This window comes from Pholcus phalangioides, unplaced genomic scaffold (assembly GCF_987345545.1).
Source record: "Pholcus phalangioides strain wild (caught in Gottingen) unplaced genomic scaffold, Ppha-v1.0 ptg000011l_1, whole genome shotgun sequence".
Taxonomy (NCBI): Eukaryota; Metazoa; Arthropoda; class Arachnida; order Araneae; family Pholcidae; genus Pholcus; species Pholcus phalangioides.
In genome coordinates this window covers 35,202,914-35,222,488 of record NW_028301604.1, presented here as the reverse complement: position 1 = coordinate 35,222,488, position 19,575 = coordinate 35,202,914, and the positions used below count along the sequence as shown (strand labels likewise).

Sequence of the window (19,575 nt, the reverse complement as noted above, 5' to 3'; positions counted from 1 at the left end):
GCATGGGTGTTCTGGGGACACCCATTTCTTTGGGGGAAAAAAGAAAGTGTAAGTAGATGATGCTGTACTTGGCCAGCAGTATAATCTATTTTGTGCAACCACATCATTTTGACAGTTCAACAGCATCAGTGTGTGGATAGCACAACTTTTATCAAGATGCACATCACAATACTAGCAAAGCAGCTGCTGAAGATCCATTTTGACAATAACAGGATGGCACGATACCTGGCTGGCTGTCAGTTCACCTGACCTTAACCCTTGTAACTTCTTGCTGGGGGGGGGGGGACCTCCAAATCTCATGAATAGAGGTTGGATTGCAAAACATTAGTTAGTGATGTGCAAGCTCATCCACATCATGACCATGACATAGTCTGATCTGTTGTTGAACAAGCATTTTTGTTCTTTCTTCTTTTTGTTCTTAATTCCAGATTATGATGGACAATATATTTAACATTTCTTAAGTTGTAGTTATTTCTTCAATTACTTCATTTTTGTGATGTTTCCATGAATTATGAAATCGTACAATACTAAGTAAGTTATCATTTTGCCCTGAATGGCCATCGTTTCCACTCTACAAGCAAATTTTGTATTCAATGATTAGTGTTGTTAATTTTCCATTTTTAAGTATTTTTTCCCCATTGCCATATAAAATTCCATTGCTTCAGGAATATTCATGTAAATTTTCAAGTAATTCCGACAATGGCTCTTCTTCTACAGTGTTTTAAATTGGAACTTTAATTATATATAATCACCCTGTATATCGTAAATCATTGCTAATTAATCTGCATTATTTATGCTTCATTAAATATATTATATTCACCTAATTTTTATCACAGTTTGTAAAATGCCTTCCTAATTAAGTATAGTGAAAGTAACTGGAGAAATCACCTCTTTATATATTATATGGTTAATAGTAACATTAACAATTTTCAGAGACAGTAATTTATTGAGTTCAGCAAAAAAATTAAATTGCAAAAGTTGGTTTTTATTAAAATGTAAGAAATATTTCTAGATTGATTAATATGGGAATTAATATGGGAAATTGCATTAATAAGCATTTTATTTTAATTAATTATTACAAGTTCAAATGATTTTTCAGAAATTTTATTGTTTTTAATGTTAATGCTATTTAAACCAAAAAAATCCGGGTTTTAGTTATTTTATCAACCCTTTTACGTGCAAGATTCACATATTAAAATATTACAAGAAACCACAAACAGAAAATGTAACTATGAACTTAGATATGTAATATATGTATTATACCTGATATGTAATATGTGATAAACATATCCAAAGAAATTATTATTTATAATACATAATAGTTTTCCACACACACAAATCCTTGTATAAATAAATTGAAGCCTCTGTGAAGTAAACCAATGAATGTAAACTGAATTTTCATTCAAAAATATTTACATGTTTCCATTACTTTTTTATAAGTTTTATACAGGTACATCAGACTTTCATAACTGAGATATCAAGAGACAAAAATAACATTAGCTCATCACGAAAAGAAAATAACTTTGTGAGATTCTTGAAATGAACATTGGTAACGAACACCTTCAAGTGAAACAGAACAAAAAGTATAGTTTTAAGTTAAAAAAAAAAAAAAGACAACCAGAAAATAAGCCTTAGCTTGATTTTTCAAGATACTCATAAGCCCCCCCCCCCCGAAACTTAGCCTGTTAAAATCGTCAGCAAGATGAAGGCATTCTGCAGGTCTGTTGCTATACATGACAGGTTGCCTTGTATAAAGTGATATTAATATACAATAATGTTAGACATTTGTATGTAATGATAATTCAAGTTATTCTGTAGTTGTAAGTTCCCAAAATTGGCTAATTTGGACAAGTGGAAAGCACCTGCAGAGTAATGAATCCTCAGAATGACTACTATCTCCTCCTCTTAACCACATCATTTTTTAATTATTACTGCTCTTTTAAAAATATTTCAGAATTTAATTTAATGAAGCAGGGATATTTTTCAACAGTGAGGAATTAAAAAAAAAAAAGATGCATGTGACTTCAGCTCCTGAAAGTTTGGGTTCGAAAAAAAATAAAAACTTAATGGTTCTAGTCTAAAAAGGGAGACCCATCTAATGTAACTAACTACAGACCAGTTTTGATTCTAAGTTTGTTTGTCAAAATTCTAGAATCATTGATTTATGAAAAACTGTATAATCACTTTGCGCCTTCACTGAGTCCGTTTCAGCACAGTTTTGTTCACAAACGCTCAACTGTAACCAACCTTGCAAACCATGATCTGTCAGTTGCTCCTTACACTGGGGAACAGATAGACAGATTTTGAAAAGGCTTTCGATCGAGTAAATCATCATGTACTCTTAACGAAATTAAATACAAATACAACGCCACAACAGGCAAAATGCCCAACAAGGTGCAACCCAATTGACAAAACAATCACAACAAACAATTACGCTCGCAACTTTGTTTGTCAAAGGAATCTGTAGCTTGGTTCGCTTCCTATTCCAGTGACAGAACAAAAATCGTTAGGCTACCATCAGGACATTTTTCTAAACCATATACAAGCACGTCTGTTATTCCTCAGGGGTCCAATCTTGGTCCGTTACTTTTTCTCATCTTTATAAATGACTTACCGTTGTATCTTCAAAATAGCTGTAGCCTCATGTTCGCTGATGACCTAAAATTTCATCGATCAATTCAATCCATAGAAGACTGCTTGTCTCTTCAAAATGATATATTGCATCTGAATGATTGGTGTTGTGACAACAATCACGGTCTGAATGTTTCAAAGTGCAGTATCGTTTCATTCACGCGAAAATTACATCCATTGCTTCACGATTACACCATAGATACAGCAGCTATAGAAAGAAAGAGCATGGTAATGGATTTAGGTGTAATTTTCAAGTGTGATTTGAACTTCAGCGATCACGCAAAAGTGTCTTGTCAAAGTCCAACAAGTCACTTGGCTTTCTCGTTAGGTCATCTGGGCCATTCACCTCAGTTCCAGCGATGGTACGACTGTATTTCGCATATGTCTTACCCTCACTTGAGTATGGCTCAGTAATATGGCACCACATTCCTGCAGTGATGAGCGTACATATTGAACGTGTACAGAAAGTTTGAGGTCATTATTCTGGAAGACTTTTGGTGTGTACGTCCCAGATGCTTCTTCGGATACTTCGGATCTTCTCTCTTTTTTCAAGATGACATCTCTCGATAGCAGACGTACAAAGCGAGATCTATCATTCCTTCACAAAGATCTTCACTGCAGAATCGATGACTATTATCTGACGATCCTAATTAGTATCTCCGTGCCATCTCCCGAGCAACGGGTTCATAGTTCCCGAAATATTTATTTATCTCATGCATGCAAAAATTATAATACGGGTGAATTCCCAGATATTTTTCACAAGGATTCCATGCTCTACTAGGTGCTATATGAATTTATATATTTTTTCTTGTTTTCTCATTTGTCTTCCTCAGATTTTCCAAATTGGGATGTTGAAGTGATCAGATGCACAAAAACCGCTCTCCTGCCGATTAGCAAAAAACTTTTCACATCAAAAGCTAAAATTGCTATCCGAAAAACTATGCCAATTTTGATAAACACAAAGATAAACTCTTTCTTAGTTGCTGCGAAACTGTTCAAAGCCCTAATACTATCAGTTTTATCATATGGTTCACCAATCTGGGCAATTAAATTTATTGATGAATTTGAAAATACCTTTGGTATGTTCGCAAAAAAGATTCTATACATTCCATATAATATACCCGGTTATATGATTAGAATGGAATTGGGCCAGCCAAGAGTCTCAGTCTTGCTAAAAAAGCTGGTTTTAAAGTTTTACCTTTGTATCCTTGCAATGAATGCACTTGATTTACAAAAATATGCTTGTTGGAACTTATACGTAAAGCTATGAATAACCTTAATAATGCAAATAACTGGCTTCTCGACGTTTGGGAAATCTTTGATGAAACTGGCTCTTCAGCATTCTTAAACTTGCTCAAGATCCTACAACAATTAAACAACACATACCCTTTATTGTAAACATTCTAGTCTCACAAAGTATCCAGCTTGACACACAATATGTACAATCCTGCTATAGATCATATTTTTATAGAACAATAAAAAACTCTTTTGGTATGGAAGATTATTTAATAAATAACTACAAAATTTGTTTTAAAAGAGTCTTGGTTCAATTGCGTTTTGGCAGCCTAAGAGTCAGCCTGAATCCAAATCAAACTATTTGTATTGACCCATTAAAAAATTGTAATTTCTGCAACCTTAATCAATTGGAAACATGCAAACATTTATTTTTCGAGTGTCCAACCTACGCATCCTATAGAAGGTGATACTTCAACAACATGACCTTAAACATAAAAAATATCACGACACTGAATAATATTGAAATAAAACATATTTTTTATTTTTTAAGAGCTGTTCATAGTTTGCGCTCCCTCTATGGAGACCAGTGATTTTATATATATATATTTTTTTTTTTTTGTAACTTCTCAATTTTAAGTTTTGTACGATCTGAAACTGGCTGCATGAGGAAATTCGATCTAATCTCATCCTTTTATCTATGAATAAGGGATCTTTTGATCAATAAATCGTTCATCTTCTTGTAAAACGATATAAATGTGAAAAAATATTTGTGTATATATGCATGGTTCATATTCTTTGAAAGTAAAATAATTCAAGGACTATTCAAACACTTTTCCAGGAAAAATTTTAAAATTCAAGGACATTAAAAAATAAATAAAATTACATGGGTTTTTTAAATTTATATTCAACATTTCCTCATTTTTAATTTTGAGTGTGAGAGAGAAATGCAAATTTATTAAAGATATAATTTTTTAAAACAATTACGATTCTCATTTCAATTTGTAGTTAATGTCAAATTCTAAAGAGGTGATCTTGCTTTTAAATCAAAGCCTTTGTAGTTTAGTATGCAAATGATATTTAAGTAGAAATCATTTTATGTTTGAAACAGTATAGAAATTTGCCTTTGATAAAAAAAAACAGGAAGCATGTAATTATATATCTAGGGAGACTATATGACCTCTATTTCCTGGGCCATATTTTCATGTAATTTTGGTCATCCCAACTTTTTATGAAAATGTCCCATTATTTTCAACAAAGCTTATAGAATCTTTGGGAAAATAATTTTAATACCTTAATTTCAGTAATCCTATGAATTATATTATGATAATTATGACTTTAAATATTGTCATGTTAACGTTTCTCCCCCATAGAATTCATCTAAATCTACTGTTTCAATGCAATGGTGTTTCATTTTCTGCCTTTGGTGTTTCTTTGGCAATTTTTGCAACTTCACTTACCATTGGCATAATTTTTGGTGGCAATTGGCGATTTTCCAGAATTTTTATCGAGGAAATATGGTCAGCCCACGTATATGCAATTGACACTCATTAATTCAATAGTTTTAAAATATTTTGAAGCAATATCTTAGCACATTGTTTACCGCCAGATTTTGGGCAACATCTTTTTAAGCATAGAAATACCTGAAGTAAACTGAAGAGCCAAAAAAACTGGTGCAGGCATGCGTATGCAAATAAAGAGATATTGAACCGATCAGAGTACAGCGGTCGGCAACACCTATATAACACAACAAGTGTCTGGCATAGTTGTTAGATCGGTTACTGCTGCTACAATGGCAGGTTATCGAGATTTAAGTGAGTTTGAACGTGGTGTTATAGTCGGTGCACGAGAGATGGGACATAGCATCTCCAAGGTAGCGATGAAATTTGGATTTTCACATACGACCATTTCACGAGTGTACCGTGAATATCAGGAATCCAGTAAAAAATTAAATCTACGACATCGCTGCAGCCGGAAAAAGAACATGCAAGAACGGGACCAACGATGACTGACGAGCATCATTAAACATGACAGACGTGCAACCCTTCCACAAGTTGCTGCAGATTTCAATGCTGGGCCATCAACAAGTTTCAGCGTGCGAACCATTCAACGAAACATCGATATGGGCTTTCGGAGCCGAAGGTCCACTCGTGTACCCTTGATGACTGCACGTGACAAAGCTTTACGCCTCGCCTGGGCTTGACAACACTGACATTGGACTGTTGAGGATTGGAAACACGTTGCCTGGTCTGACGAGTCTCGGTTCCAATTGCTTCGAGCTGATGGACGTGTATGGAGACAACCTCATGAATCCATGGACCCTACATGTGAACAGGGGACTGTTCAAGCTGGTGGAGGCTCTGTGATGGTATGGGGCGTGTGCAGATGGCGTGATATGGGACCCCCGATACATCTAGATACGACTCTGATAGGTGACAGGTACGTAAGCATCCTGTCTGATCACCTGCACCCATTCATGTCCATTGTGCATTCCGACGGACTTGGACAATTTCAGCAGGACAATGCAACACACATCCAGAATTGCTACAAAGTGGCTCCAGGAACACTCTTCTGACTTCAGACACTTCCGCTGGCCACCTAAATCCCCAGACATGAACATTATTGAACATATCTGGGATGCCTTGCAATGTGCTGTTCAGAAGAGATCTCCACCCCCTCTTAATCCTACGGATTTACGGACAGCCCTGCAGGATTCATAGTGTCAATTACCTCCAGCACTACTTCAGACATTAGTCGAGTCCATGCCACGTCATGTTGCGGCACTTCTGTGGGCTCGCGGGGGCCCTACACGATATTAGGCAGGTACCAGTTTTTTTGGCTCTTCAGTGTACATGTGACTACATGTCCTGTTTTGAACATCGTCTCATAATCATTGTACCATTGTTGCTCTACATGTTTTCGCCTCAGTGAAATATGATTCAAAGGGGGGTTTTGTTGAAGGGGGACAAAAATTGATGGAAGAAATTCACAAAAAAAATATTTTCAAGCACTTGAAAATGAATTATTTTTTTCAAGGACTGTACGAACCCTGACATGTAAATATGTGCATGTGAGTGTTAACCCCCCCCCCCACATACCTTGAACGGGATTTGTGAATTATTTATTTTTCCCCAATTTTGTTATCCCCCCTCCGCAAAAATGTTTTTGTATTAGATAGCTGGGTTGTCACTAATATGAATTAATGTTATCGTTTCTGATTGTTCATTACAATGAACTACTATATTACAATGCATCAATCAGAATAGTCGAGTCCATGCCACGTTGTGTTGCGGCACTTCTGCGGGCTCGCGGGGGCCCTACACGATATTAGGCAGGTGTACCAGTTTTTTTTGGCTGTTCAGTGTACATGTGACTATATGTGGCTCAAACAATAAATATTCAATTCATTTGTCTTCCTAATGCTGAATTCTCAATGTGTACTTCCGTTGCGCGCATATATATTTTTGTATTTTAAGTTTGTTGATGATTTTATTTTTTACATGTAAATTCGATGAATTATTATTTGCTTTTCAATTAATTTTCCTTATTTGTATTTTTGTATTCTTATGTCCGTGTGTTTCCCATCTCTGTAATTGGGCTCAGCCTGTTGAGATGTGTAAATAAACAAACATAGCTAAAGGTTTCATTTTTGACGGATCACGACACTTTTCAATACATTTTCTGCAGGGTTTGAAAAATTTGAAGAAAAAAAAAATTAAGGCACCATCCTGATTTCTCAGAATTTTCATAATCCAAATTTATTTGTTTTACCACAAATAATTTTCTTGCTGCAGTTCTGCATAGAACTCAAGGTTCAGATACAATTATGCAGAAGTGGGTGTGTTTGTGTGAAAAATTATTCCCTTGTTTTATGTTAATTTTATTAATCGAATACATAGTTTAACGTGCACCAAAAATGTATATTTAGACATAATGTAAGATGTACATACATGTTTAAATTAGATATGTTGAAGTTGTGGAAATAGGAAATTAAATTTTCCCCATTTTGCCCAAAAAACCCACCCGGGCTGGGTTTTTTACAACCCTGATCAAAAGAGTGATCTGGAGCATGTGCAGGATTGTGAATTAACTTTTTGTACATATTTTTATGCTAAAAAAGCTGGTTTGTGTTGTGAATTCGAATTTGTGGTACAAAATAGAAAATTGTGTGATAACTGTACTCCACAAATAAATAATCGTCAGGAAATAGGTGGAGGTGAAAGCGGAAACTGGTATCACCTAAGTGCCAATGTTCCATTTATGAAACACTGTAAAACAAAACAAAAAAAAAATTGTGTTTAAATTTCTAAGTTTATGTATAAACATGTAAAAGGACCTCAAATTCCAAATTTCAAAACAATAAAAGACTTCGTTCATAGTTCAGCCTAAACAAACAACTACAACTGAAAAAAAATACAACACAAGAAATGTTAAATGTGCTGTCCATGTTCTGGATATGAGGTGGAAGTGCAGAAATGCTTGTTCAACAACACATCAGAGTATGTAACCATAATGATGTGGATGTAGATATGGATATTCTTTCAATTCACCAAAATTTACAATCTGACAACAGTACGTAACATTTTGAGGTACCCCCAACAAAGTCAAAAGTTGCAAGGGTTAAGGTTAGGTGAACATGGCACCAGGAGTCATGTCATCCTGTTATTGCCAAAACAGTTTGTTAGCATCTGCTTTGCTGGAATTGCAATGTGCAATTCCAGCCAATTATGTTCCAAATTTAACCGGGCCTTCTCTTCTGTTTTTTCTTCTCTAAAATAATATAGGAGCCTTGTCTAAAATAATATTTTTTTCAATGGTGTGCCATGGCATGAAGTCATACAACTACTTTCAGTGGTCATCCAAGGGACTTCTGTTGATGCTGCAGATTTTAAAATGAAGCTGCCTACTTGAACTTTGCAAAGGCAGTTATTCAAAGTCTTCCTAATCCCACTAATAGGGAGGATGCTGATACACAGGGTCGTAGTGTGCCTTCCCGGAGCCCCTAGAAAGGGTTATGCTCAAAAAAAAGCCCCAGCTCGCATTTTTTCAATAATTCCTTTTTGAAGTGAGTCTCTCTTTTTCAAAGTTTTGTTTGAGAGTTTCAAAGAAAAAACTCAAAATTTCCTAGAAATGAGCATTTTTTTCTTTGTGCCCCCCCCCCCCGATTCGGCTCAAATCCCCAGTTACTCAAGCCTAGTTACGGTCCTGCATATACAGTATTTCAGTACCTACAGTGATGTTATTAGTAACAGAAGGAAGCACTGTTATGAAGAGAATATAGGAAACTACTAAAATAGTAGTTGCTTGTTTTTGCGGATAAATGCAAAATCTCTGATTTAGAGAAAATGTGTTTGTTTTTTTTTGTGAAATTTCCTTTTTTTATATGCAAAATTTATGTATCTCTAATCATCAGACATCAGTGGTCTATGTGTATTGATCTTGGGAGGATGAACTTCCTACTGTGATCACAAAGCGTATGTATACGTCAATTTCAATTTATTTTTGTACATGAAAATATTACAGTGCATTATAAAACTGGTATGATTATTGATACAAATGAGAGCATTAAATATAATGAAAAACTACATGTGCAGACAAACGACGAATAAATATAATAAAAAACTACATGTGCAGACAAACGACGAAGGAAAGGGCATAGAAATGCCCAGATGAGCTCCGTGGCCGATAAGAAGGGTTGGCAAAACAACCAGGAAAATAAAATAAAAAAGGCGGAAAAAAAACAACATAAATTGATGCGCAAGGATGATGTCACTCTCTACTATCCGTACAAAAGTTTCTAACAGCTGGCTGATGCGAAGATATATATTTTTTGGAAAGAGAGAAAATTCAACTGCCCCTGCAGGGAATCGAACCCAGATACCATCCAAAGATGCATGCCTTTGGGCAGCTACGATTGGCACAGAGGGAGAATGATAATTGGAGATCGAGTGTCGTTGTTGACTGTGAGAAATTACTACAAATTGTTACAAAAAAAGCCAAGGACAAGTCAACTGTTATTTAAAAAAAAGTATTAAAATAAAATTTCGAGCAGATTTTTTTACCAAACTTTTTTTGGGGCAATTTTTTAATCATAAAAATTGTTTTTCTGAGCCAAATATGGGAACGTATCTATGCAAATTTTTGGGGGGGGGGGCTGAGCCGATCCTTCAAAATTATTGGAGGGGCTTGGGCCGGTGGGCTGGATACAGGTTTATGCCTATGTAATACAGTAACACATTTGATCTTGTTATAAATTTTCTTGCCATAAAGCATGGCTTGACAAATCCTACGCGCCAGATTGCCATGGTGACTAGAAAATCTGCATTGGCACCTAAAATTTTCTTTATGTAATTTTTCAATTGAAGTGTATGAACAACACAAAATTTTCTGATTTCATAACAGTGTGCCTTTTAGCAAAGGAAGAAGATATATATTTGTAAAAGTCTGGGAAAAAAACACTATTTAGGACCTTTTTTCTTGAGAAAAAAATTATGCTTGGCTCCTAAGCAATTTGGCTAATGCATAAATATATATTTTTTAATTTGTCAAACCCCCTGCCATAAAAATAGTCTTATATTATCATATGCAGATGGATTAAAAAGAAAAGTATACGTGCAGATTTGACTTTGTCACCTGCTGGCTATTAGAATTTTGTCGCCCTTCTCCTGTTTCAATTTGATGTTTTTGACCACAAATTACTTAAATTCACCACCCTGCACTACAGACCGCTTAGGGGCCCTCCTTCCTCTGTAAATAACACCTCTGATAAATAGACATTTAAAAAATAATTGAATGAACTTTTAGTGATAATAAAAAGTGGGAAAAGAACAAAAATATTAAGTCATTTATCATAATTAAAATTAGTTTGTAAAAGAAAATCAAGTGACACCAGTATTAATCAATAATAGAGTTTTTATGGTATAGAAATAGTTGACAATAGCCTCTCTATCTCTATACTAAAAGTAATATACAGTGAAATCTCGATATAGCAATACTCTGCGGACCAAGAAAAAATATTACTGTAGAGGAATTCATTGTTATATCGAGTATCATTGTAGCAAGGGTTCACAGCACAACACTGCACAATAATCTTGCATAACGATCTTCTCTATACTGATATTATTCTCTGTTCCTGATTCATAATGTTAATACACTCTATTTATAATGATAGCTCCCTGATAACGATACGTTTCTCTGGTCCCTTTGATTATCATTATATGGGCTTTTCACTGTAGTATGTTTAAGTTATAAATTGTACAAAATGCAAATTATTAGAATTTATACATACAAAGAGGGTGCAAAGAAAAAAAAATAGGTTTTTACATCAACCTAATTCAAAATGTTCTGCTGTTGAAGATCTAAACATTGCTCGTGTTACAACAGTTTGTTTCTACAATTCTTATTTTTCCTTTTTTAATTAAGGCTTAAATTTATTTGAATTTTTATATGATAATTATTATTTAAACAACTATTAATCATTAGTTAACAAAAAAAATGTTACTCTGCATATTAATTATCAATATTAAGAGGCTAATTGTATGTACAAGGGTTTTATCATTTTTACTGGTAAAAACCCAACCCTGATTTGTATAACCCTCAATAAATCCATCTCTGTCCAGACAGCAAGTGACTAGGTCAGTGAGTGACCAAAAGAATAACTGAGAGTGTTGTAAGCACGTGAGTGAGCAAGAGTTTCTTAGAGCGAGAGTAAGCACATGAATGACCAAACAAGTGACCTACAGAGCAAAAGACCAGTTTGATGAGTGACCTAGAGTCAATTGACTTGAGCACATCCTGGGCCCTCGGGCAAAAGCGATTTTCTGAGGCCCCCTACCCAGTGAGACATGTTTTGATATTTAGACATACTTTTGAAAATTTTAACCAGATATCATTTTCACCAACCCTATCCCCCACAGTTGAGGTCCCTGCCCATGGGGGGGGGGGGCATGCGTTAAGACAGCATTGCCTGGAGAATATGCAAGTGACCAAAAAGCGTTAAACACCTGAGTGACAAAAACAGTGTGCAAGCATGTGAAATACTAAAAGATTGACTTTAACACATGTGTACTTGCAGGAGTGGGGTACTGGGTGGTGAATTCGATGAAAGAGTAGTCAAGAAAATTAGACTACAATGGAAGAAGAGAGGAAAAATTTGTGTAATCCACAGGCGACAAAACCGTAAATGCGTTTTTAACTGAAGAACAAAATTACTCTCAATCTTCAAACACAAATTTCTCGTTTATGAAAATAAAAAATTCATAAAGGAGGAAAACTTTAATTTTGAATCACCTTAGCACGAGTTTCGGAATTACTAATCAGAAAATACAAAACATTGGAAAGACAAATACACAAAATACTGAATGGTAAATCAGGCTTGTGCAAGTAGAAAGTCAAGATAAGATATTTTGTAAGTATTAAAACATAACATTGAAAATTTATAAAAATAAGTATGAACTGGTTTCGATAACAAGAAACAACTAGCGCATATTTTAGTAAAATATATGGGTACTAAGGTGTGCATAATTTAAAAAAATTTAAGAGTGAAAAACTTCCTAATGAAATTCTAATTGCACGATTTAAGATAACAAATTTCTCTTTCAATTTTGTGGAGACTATGGTTGTCAAAAACCTATTCTCAAAAACATGTTTTTCTGTGACAGATACGTTAAATAACAAAAACTTGCTTTCATGCAAAATGGAACAATTTTCATTTTTTAAATAATTTATTATCAAGTGCACAATATGAATTTTAAGATTTTTTATCTGAAAATATTCCTTTCATGGTTGAATTTAATTCCTGCAGAACATCCGACACCACACAATCAACTTTAAATAGGGGAAACTTGTAAGGGGGCGGGTTTGGTGCCCAGAGCACTGGACTCGGGGGGGGGGGGGTATTTCATCCTTTTACTTCCCTTCAATATTACAAGGGGGAAGGGGCAAAATGCTGATCAAGCATCTGGTCGAGGCACTGCTCTTAGAACATTTTCTCGCTTAGTATGATTCATTTTCGTGATCCCACTTTCACTAATACTCACTGATATTTCCCGTATAAAGCAGTTTTTATGACAGTTTTTGGAGAAATGTTATTAGCGGGATCCACTTGTAACGTTTAATCCAGGCACTTATTTATTCCCACCTGAAATATTTCAAATTATTGGATGGGGCTGAGACATATGTCAGATATTATAGAGAGGCTATGTTCAAAAGAGCACTTTAGCAGGGCTCTTGAGCTAGGTTTTTTTTGGGGGGCTTTGCTCAGATATTTCATAGTTTTAGACCTCACTATAGTGAATTTGTAGACTTGAGAATTATCTTGAGCCCTGTTAGCCTCACCACTGTGAGGGCCCCTGCAGTGGCATATTTATAGGGGCTTAGTGGGTCATAGGCCAGGGAGGCCAGTTCAGAGGGGCATCAAATTTGAGCAAGTGACCAGGTCAGTGAGTGAACTAGAGCATGTGCAAGCTTGTGCATGATCAAAACAGTGATCTAGAGCAGGGGTGGCCAACTTCTTTCTGTTCGTGGGCCAACATAAAGGTCAGCTATAGCGTTGCGGGCCGCATCAGTGGTGCAGCTTTAGTGTATAAGCTGCTCCATCATTAATTTAATTAGTTAGTTATTAAATAAATTCTGTCACTAGAAATGAGAAGTTTGTAAGCAGTTTGTTAATCAAGAAATCTGCTGTTGGAACCTATATACCTATATATTACCATCCCAAGATGGCCTCTCTGGGCGGTCAGCGGTCATGTCTGTCTGTCAGAACCTATAATTCAAATAATGATGACAAATTTAATTTTTCCACAATACTTTTACCTTGTCAGCTGTTGGCCATCGCTGATCTAGAGATTAAGAAAGCATGTGAATCACCAAATGAATGACCTAGAGAGTGTGAAAGCATGTCAATGATCAAAAGAGTGATCTAGAGCAGTGGTTCTCAACCTTTTTTCGTCCATGGCCCCCTTTCAACAATTTCTCATTCCTGTGGCCCCCTTGCGAACATGAATAATTTCTACTCCCCCTTCTTTTCTCCCCCCCCCCCACCCCCGTTTGACCATTAGAAGACAGTTATTCAAAAATTGTCTCAAGTATGAATATTTTTGAATTTAATTTGATTAATTTTTAATTTATGAAAATAACGAAAAAGCAAAATAAACACAATAGAATACAGTAAAAATAAAATAAATCCCCTGGGGTCACAAAGGGTCTGTATCCTGTATCATCGTAATGTTACTTTTTGTGAAGTTTATTGTTTTGTGTTTTTCTTAGTTTGATTTGTATGTTTTATGTGTTGTGTCAGTCGAATTAAAAAAAAAATATTTTTAATCAATGTAAACGCTGCGCTTGAAGACGGCACAATGTCATCAAGTTACTGTACTGGATGAAATTTATTATTATTTCCAAATTAGTTTTTTTTTTGTGTAAAAGATTATGGTTTCATTGAGAAATGTCAGTTGTAGCTTCCAAAATATGCATTCTTATAATGATAAAAATCGCAAAAAGTGATAGCGCAAGCAGTTTTATTAATTTTATTCTCTTCATGTGCGGATAAAAGTAGTAATGAAGGAGTAGCCACACAAATGAATAACAATTGAAAAGTTCAACCTTCCACATCGTTTTCAACAATAATACATGTACCAAGGATATAGGTTCATGTTGCAGCCCTACTATGAATTTAAAAAAAAAACTAAAATGCGTGTGAAATTTTTTTTAAATATTTGTTTGAACCATTCATTCCAGAGAAGTCATGTACGCAGTGACAAAACTGTTCGTCGTGTGAACATAATAATGATTCATTATCAGGATTTCAAGCCCATCGGAAAACATAAATAATCAGATTTTCAAATACGAAAATTATCAGTTTGTTGACTTCAATTTCGATATGGTGAAAATCTGATATTTCATTGGATGACAAGCTACCTTCAAGTGGCTTTTTGGTTCATAATGTGACCGCTCTCTCGCAGGCGAACGAAGCAATGTGCGTGTTGGCTTAAACACAACACAATATTTCACATAACAGTCCGTACTATATTTCATATACAGGCCGCATAGGTAACGAGGCATATGGCATTTTACTGGTGTACTATTGGTCCTAGAGGCATACTTCTAGTTGGAAAAAGTACCTGAATAATTGTACTCAGATATTTGATTCATGTTGCCAGGGGTTACAGAGTTATTAAAATAAAAATGTTAACTTTTTATACGGAAACCCTGTGCCCCAAAACCCAATTGGAAAGTTGTTTCCTGGTCTCCGACAAAAAAATTCAACGTGTCTAAGTTCAAATTTTCACTGAGATATTCCAAGAAAGTTGGGGAAAAAACAGCATTAAATGAAGGGAAACCATTTTACCCGCATTGAATGCTGTTTTTTCCCAAATTTCTTCAAGTTTTTGAATTCGCATATATCAGTGAATATTGCACTTAGAAACGTGAAATTATTTTAGTTGGCATCGGGAGAGAGAGAGAGCAACAACTTCTTAATTGGGTTCTTTGGCACACGGGGACGGTATAAAGAGTTTTTTTTTATTTATTTTAGAGCTATACAACCCCTTACAACATGATTGACATATCTGAGTTGGACACGTGATTTTGCATACTTTTTCTAGTTGGGTATGTCTCTAAGATTAATGGCTCACCAGTAAAGTGCCCTACGCCCTTTTACCCATGCAGCCTCCAAATACACGTAAAAAAATAGCTTGAGACGAAATACAGCCAGCTCTCATTGTAACAAATACCATTACAACGGGAAAAATATTGTTTTAACGAAAACTTTTCTAATCCCTCAGATAGGTTTACATAGGAACAATATAAAAATCTGGAATTCCTTTGTAACAAAATTTCGTTATTACAAAGTGATTTCTCGGGTCTCTTGGAGTTCCGGTCTAATGGAGTTTGATGAAAGCGTATTAATAAAGGGTCTTTAATACGCTTTGGGTTTAACTGTATTTCCCCCAAAAAAAATCTGACAGTAAAAATCTTTGCAGTAAAGTAATTGAACTTCTGCAATTTGATCTGAAAACAGTCCTTTTTATAATGATTATGTCCTTTTCACTTTTATAAATTTAGGAAGGAAACAAAAGGAAGAAAGGGTGGGGAGAAAAAAGAAAAATGACCAAGAGGTTGTGCGTAAATGCCTCGAAATTCCACTTGTGAGCAAGGGGATTCGCGCCTCACTCTCAGTTTTATGACAAAATTTCACATTTACGAGACGTATGACTACGGGCACGATTAATCTCTATATATATAGCTTTCAATATTAAAATATTTCATTTATACGAAGCACAATTTCCATTATTTGACATTTTCATTTTGATTCGAACTCCAAATCTAGGGCATTTAGACATCATTTCCAACTATCGAATCTAAGCAGTTCTTGCAGATTGTGTATGATTTGGTCTCTTGGAGTTCGGTATAACTGAATTCGACTTTATTTCTTTTCAGCAGAGGCAATGGATTGACATCCCCTTTCAAAATTCATAAAAAATACCCCAGAGCAATCATTCTCTATTCGATTTTTATAAATATATTCCCCATCAGACCACTCAGTGCTGGCTGAAGATAGCTTTGTGCTACACTAGATGGCTATCCGTCTGTAATTGCATGAAAACGATGTGTTTTTTTACAACCTTTCATTTTTCACCCATCTACTTCTTGGATTACATTTACTACCAGCACTCAAAAGAATGACAATGAATGGTCAACAAATTGTCTGCTTTCTTTATGGCAGCCCTCTTTGAATGAAAAGTCTGAACACAAACAATTTTCTGTCTTTACAGTTATTCCATTCTGCTTAAACCTCTTCTATTGTTTGTGTCAGGGCCTACTGTCACCCCCAAGTCATAAAACCACTGAGATTACATGAACCACTCTTTTTATTTCCTTCCTCATGTTAATGTTGCTTGAATGTGAAAAATTACAAAAAAGATATTCTGTGCATTTTGTTTGAAATTAAATTTTTTTTAGTCAGAGTGACTAAAAAAAATTTAATGTCACAAATTTCTTCGTGGCCCACGTAAAAATCGATGCCTTGCTATGGGAAGGGGCTAACCGGGCTCCAGCCTTGGGAGAGCTCCTATGCATTTTTGTCTTTTTCACACTGTAAATTTGTTTTAGAGCTGTTCGTGTAAAAACCCTTGGACTCTCATCAAAAATTTCAGCCTGGGGGCCCGGCTTCAGGATGTGGGCTAGAATTTTTAAGGTCATCTTTCAACAGGGACGCCGGAAGTCAGAAATAATTGGTGTTGCTCAAAGTATGCCAGTCATTTCTTTTTACAGGCCATAATATTTACATACATTTTTGCCTGACCATACGTCCCTTTTTTAAGTAGTGTCCCATTTTTTCCGAATCTATTTGATTTTAGAGATGATCCTACTTTTGTAGTACTTCTAAATTCTTCAACCTACTTTTGTAGTAGTGGTAAGATTTTAACTACAGTAAAATGTAACAAACCTATGTAGGAGGTGGTATAGGGGTCCCATTTCTACCCCAAGACCAGTGCCGTCTTAATGCAATGTCCACCTGGGCACGGCCCGGGGGCCTCAAGAGAACGCCGGTCACACAAAAATGAGAACCAGTTAAAATTTTCGAGAATTTGCCGGGTGGGGTCTCAGAAAAATCACTTAGCCCTGGGGCCCATGATGCTCTAAAGACGGCCCTGCCCAAGACAATCAAAAATTAAAATTTTTTTTTTTGAATAAATTAAAATATTGAAAGAAAATACCTTTTTATAAGTGCTATATTTTTCAATTTCTGTTAATTTAAAATGTGTTTTGAAGGTAATGAATTCAAAATGTCTCTAGAACAGATGCCCCGAGTCCTCCTTCATAATATTCACATAAAACTGAAATTCTATTATAAACCGATAAAGAGGTGGAAAAGGGTTTAATCATCAATAATGGTTTTGATCATCAATTCTTTAAAACCATGCTAATGTGTATTCTGAAATAGAATAGTTCTGTGGTATGTATTTTATAGTTTTTAATCAATAATTTTGGATTGGATTGTGGATGATTTAGTTGAATTCGCGTTTCAAGTTCTCCGATAATTTAAATTGACAGCCATCACCACACAGTAACGTTGCGGGTTCAGAATATTGGGGAAGCTTATATTGAAAACAGAAAGTGATGCAAATACACAATGCAGGAGTTCTCGAACTGTGTGCCGCATCCTGCAAAGGCTTTCCAAAGAGACTGTTAAACTGCTCTGGGGAGCCGCGGATAAGCGTTGATTAGGAAATGAGGTGCCGCTGGTGGAAAAAGTTTGAGAGCCCCTGACATAATATAAATGTATAAAAAGCCCACACATCTTCCAACGTTGCCTGCGCTAGGATCTTTGACGGGCCTCCAGGCCAAGTGATTTTTATGAGGCCCTATTACGCAAATTATCGAAAGTTTCAATCAGATCTAATTTTTGTGAGGCTGCTCTTCGCTTGGATCCCCGAGCCGTGCCGGGTGGGCCCATTCTTTTTGACGGCACTCCCGCCCTTTGGGGCCATTCAAGTATTACGTCAGCAAATTTTTAGCCATTTTTGACCCCCCCTTGTTAGTCAATAGTTCGTCAGCACTGCCCCCTACCTCCTAACGCATATTGTTGGATCGCAGGAGGGAGGAACATAGGTGGCTCGTGCGCCCCCCAGACGAAAAAATTATTTTTTTAATGTAAAAAACATTTTAAAAAAATCAAAATTTCGAAAGAAAATACCTTTATATGTGTTATTATAATTGATTTCTGTTAATTTCAATGCTATTTGAAGGGTAAGAACTCAAAATTTCTCTTTCAGAAATTTATTGCAACCCACCCTTCAAGTCATATATGGTAAACCCTGGACCCCCGGACCAAATGTGGGCCGGGAGGTCATCTGATGTGGCTTGACCCGTCAAACCCAATTTTTTGAAAATGAACTAAGCGGCACATTTACAGATCGCTTAAATAACCCATGGCACAATTCCAGAGCATTTAAGTGGCCCATGGCACATTTTCGGATCACTGAAGTAAGCCCGTGGCACATTCAAAGATCATTTAAGTAACCTGCGACACAGTTCTAGAACACTTAAACGATCTGTGGCACATTTAGAGATCCCTTGAGTGATATGTGGCACAATTTTAAAGCACTTAAGCGGCCCCCAGTGCGGTTCTACATCACTCAAGTTACCCGCGGAACATTCCCTGATTACTTAAGTGATCCGTGGCATAATTATATGGATCACTTGCACATTTCCCGAGCACTTGAAGGATCCGTGAAACATTTAGAGATCGCTAAGAGGCTCTCTGTAAGGAATTTATCATTAGGGAGAATGTTAGTTCAGGCGCCCACAATCTATCCAAAGGTTTTTTGTTTTTGACGGACCGAGTGAGATCCATTAAAAATATTTCATATCTTTAAAAAAGGGTGGTTGATGACGTATGCAACCTTCAAATTCCCCCCCCCCGTCATCAAAAGCCAGCAAATCAGGAACGCCCCCCCCTCGATGCTGACATAATACTTGAACGGCCCCCATACAGAAAATGTTAAATACACAATTCAATAGATTAACACAAAAACTGGCGAAAATTCAGCATTGAAGGTAATTTTAAACTAATGAGAGAAAATAAAATCCTGAAACTGATAAAAATTTTGGACTTGATGAATGAAAAATAATTGAAAGAAATAATTCCTGCACCGCACACACAATAAAAATTCAGAATTTACGGGGGGAAAAATTTCAGAATTGTTG

At 35.8% G+C, this 19,575-nt stretch overlaps 1 protein-coding gene across 9 annotated transcripts in view; it reads right to left on the bottom strand.

Moving 5' to 3' along the window:
- The window catches only part of LOC149080384 (protein FAM91A1), a 609,292-nt gene that overhangs the window by 574,883 nt on the left and 14,834 nt on the right, over nt 1–19,575 (bottom strand). The window contains exon 2 of one of the 9 annotated variants that reach the window (XM_089239510.1): nt 3,907–3,993. The exons of the other annotated variants lie outside the window; for them this stretch is intronic. The gene's annotated coding sequence lies outside the window, so the exon portion shown is untranslated. The remainder of the gene's footprint in view (nt 1–3,906; nt 3,994–19,575) is intronic. 9 annotated transcript variants of the gene reach the window in all.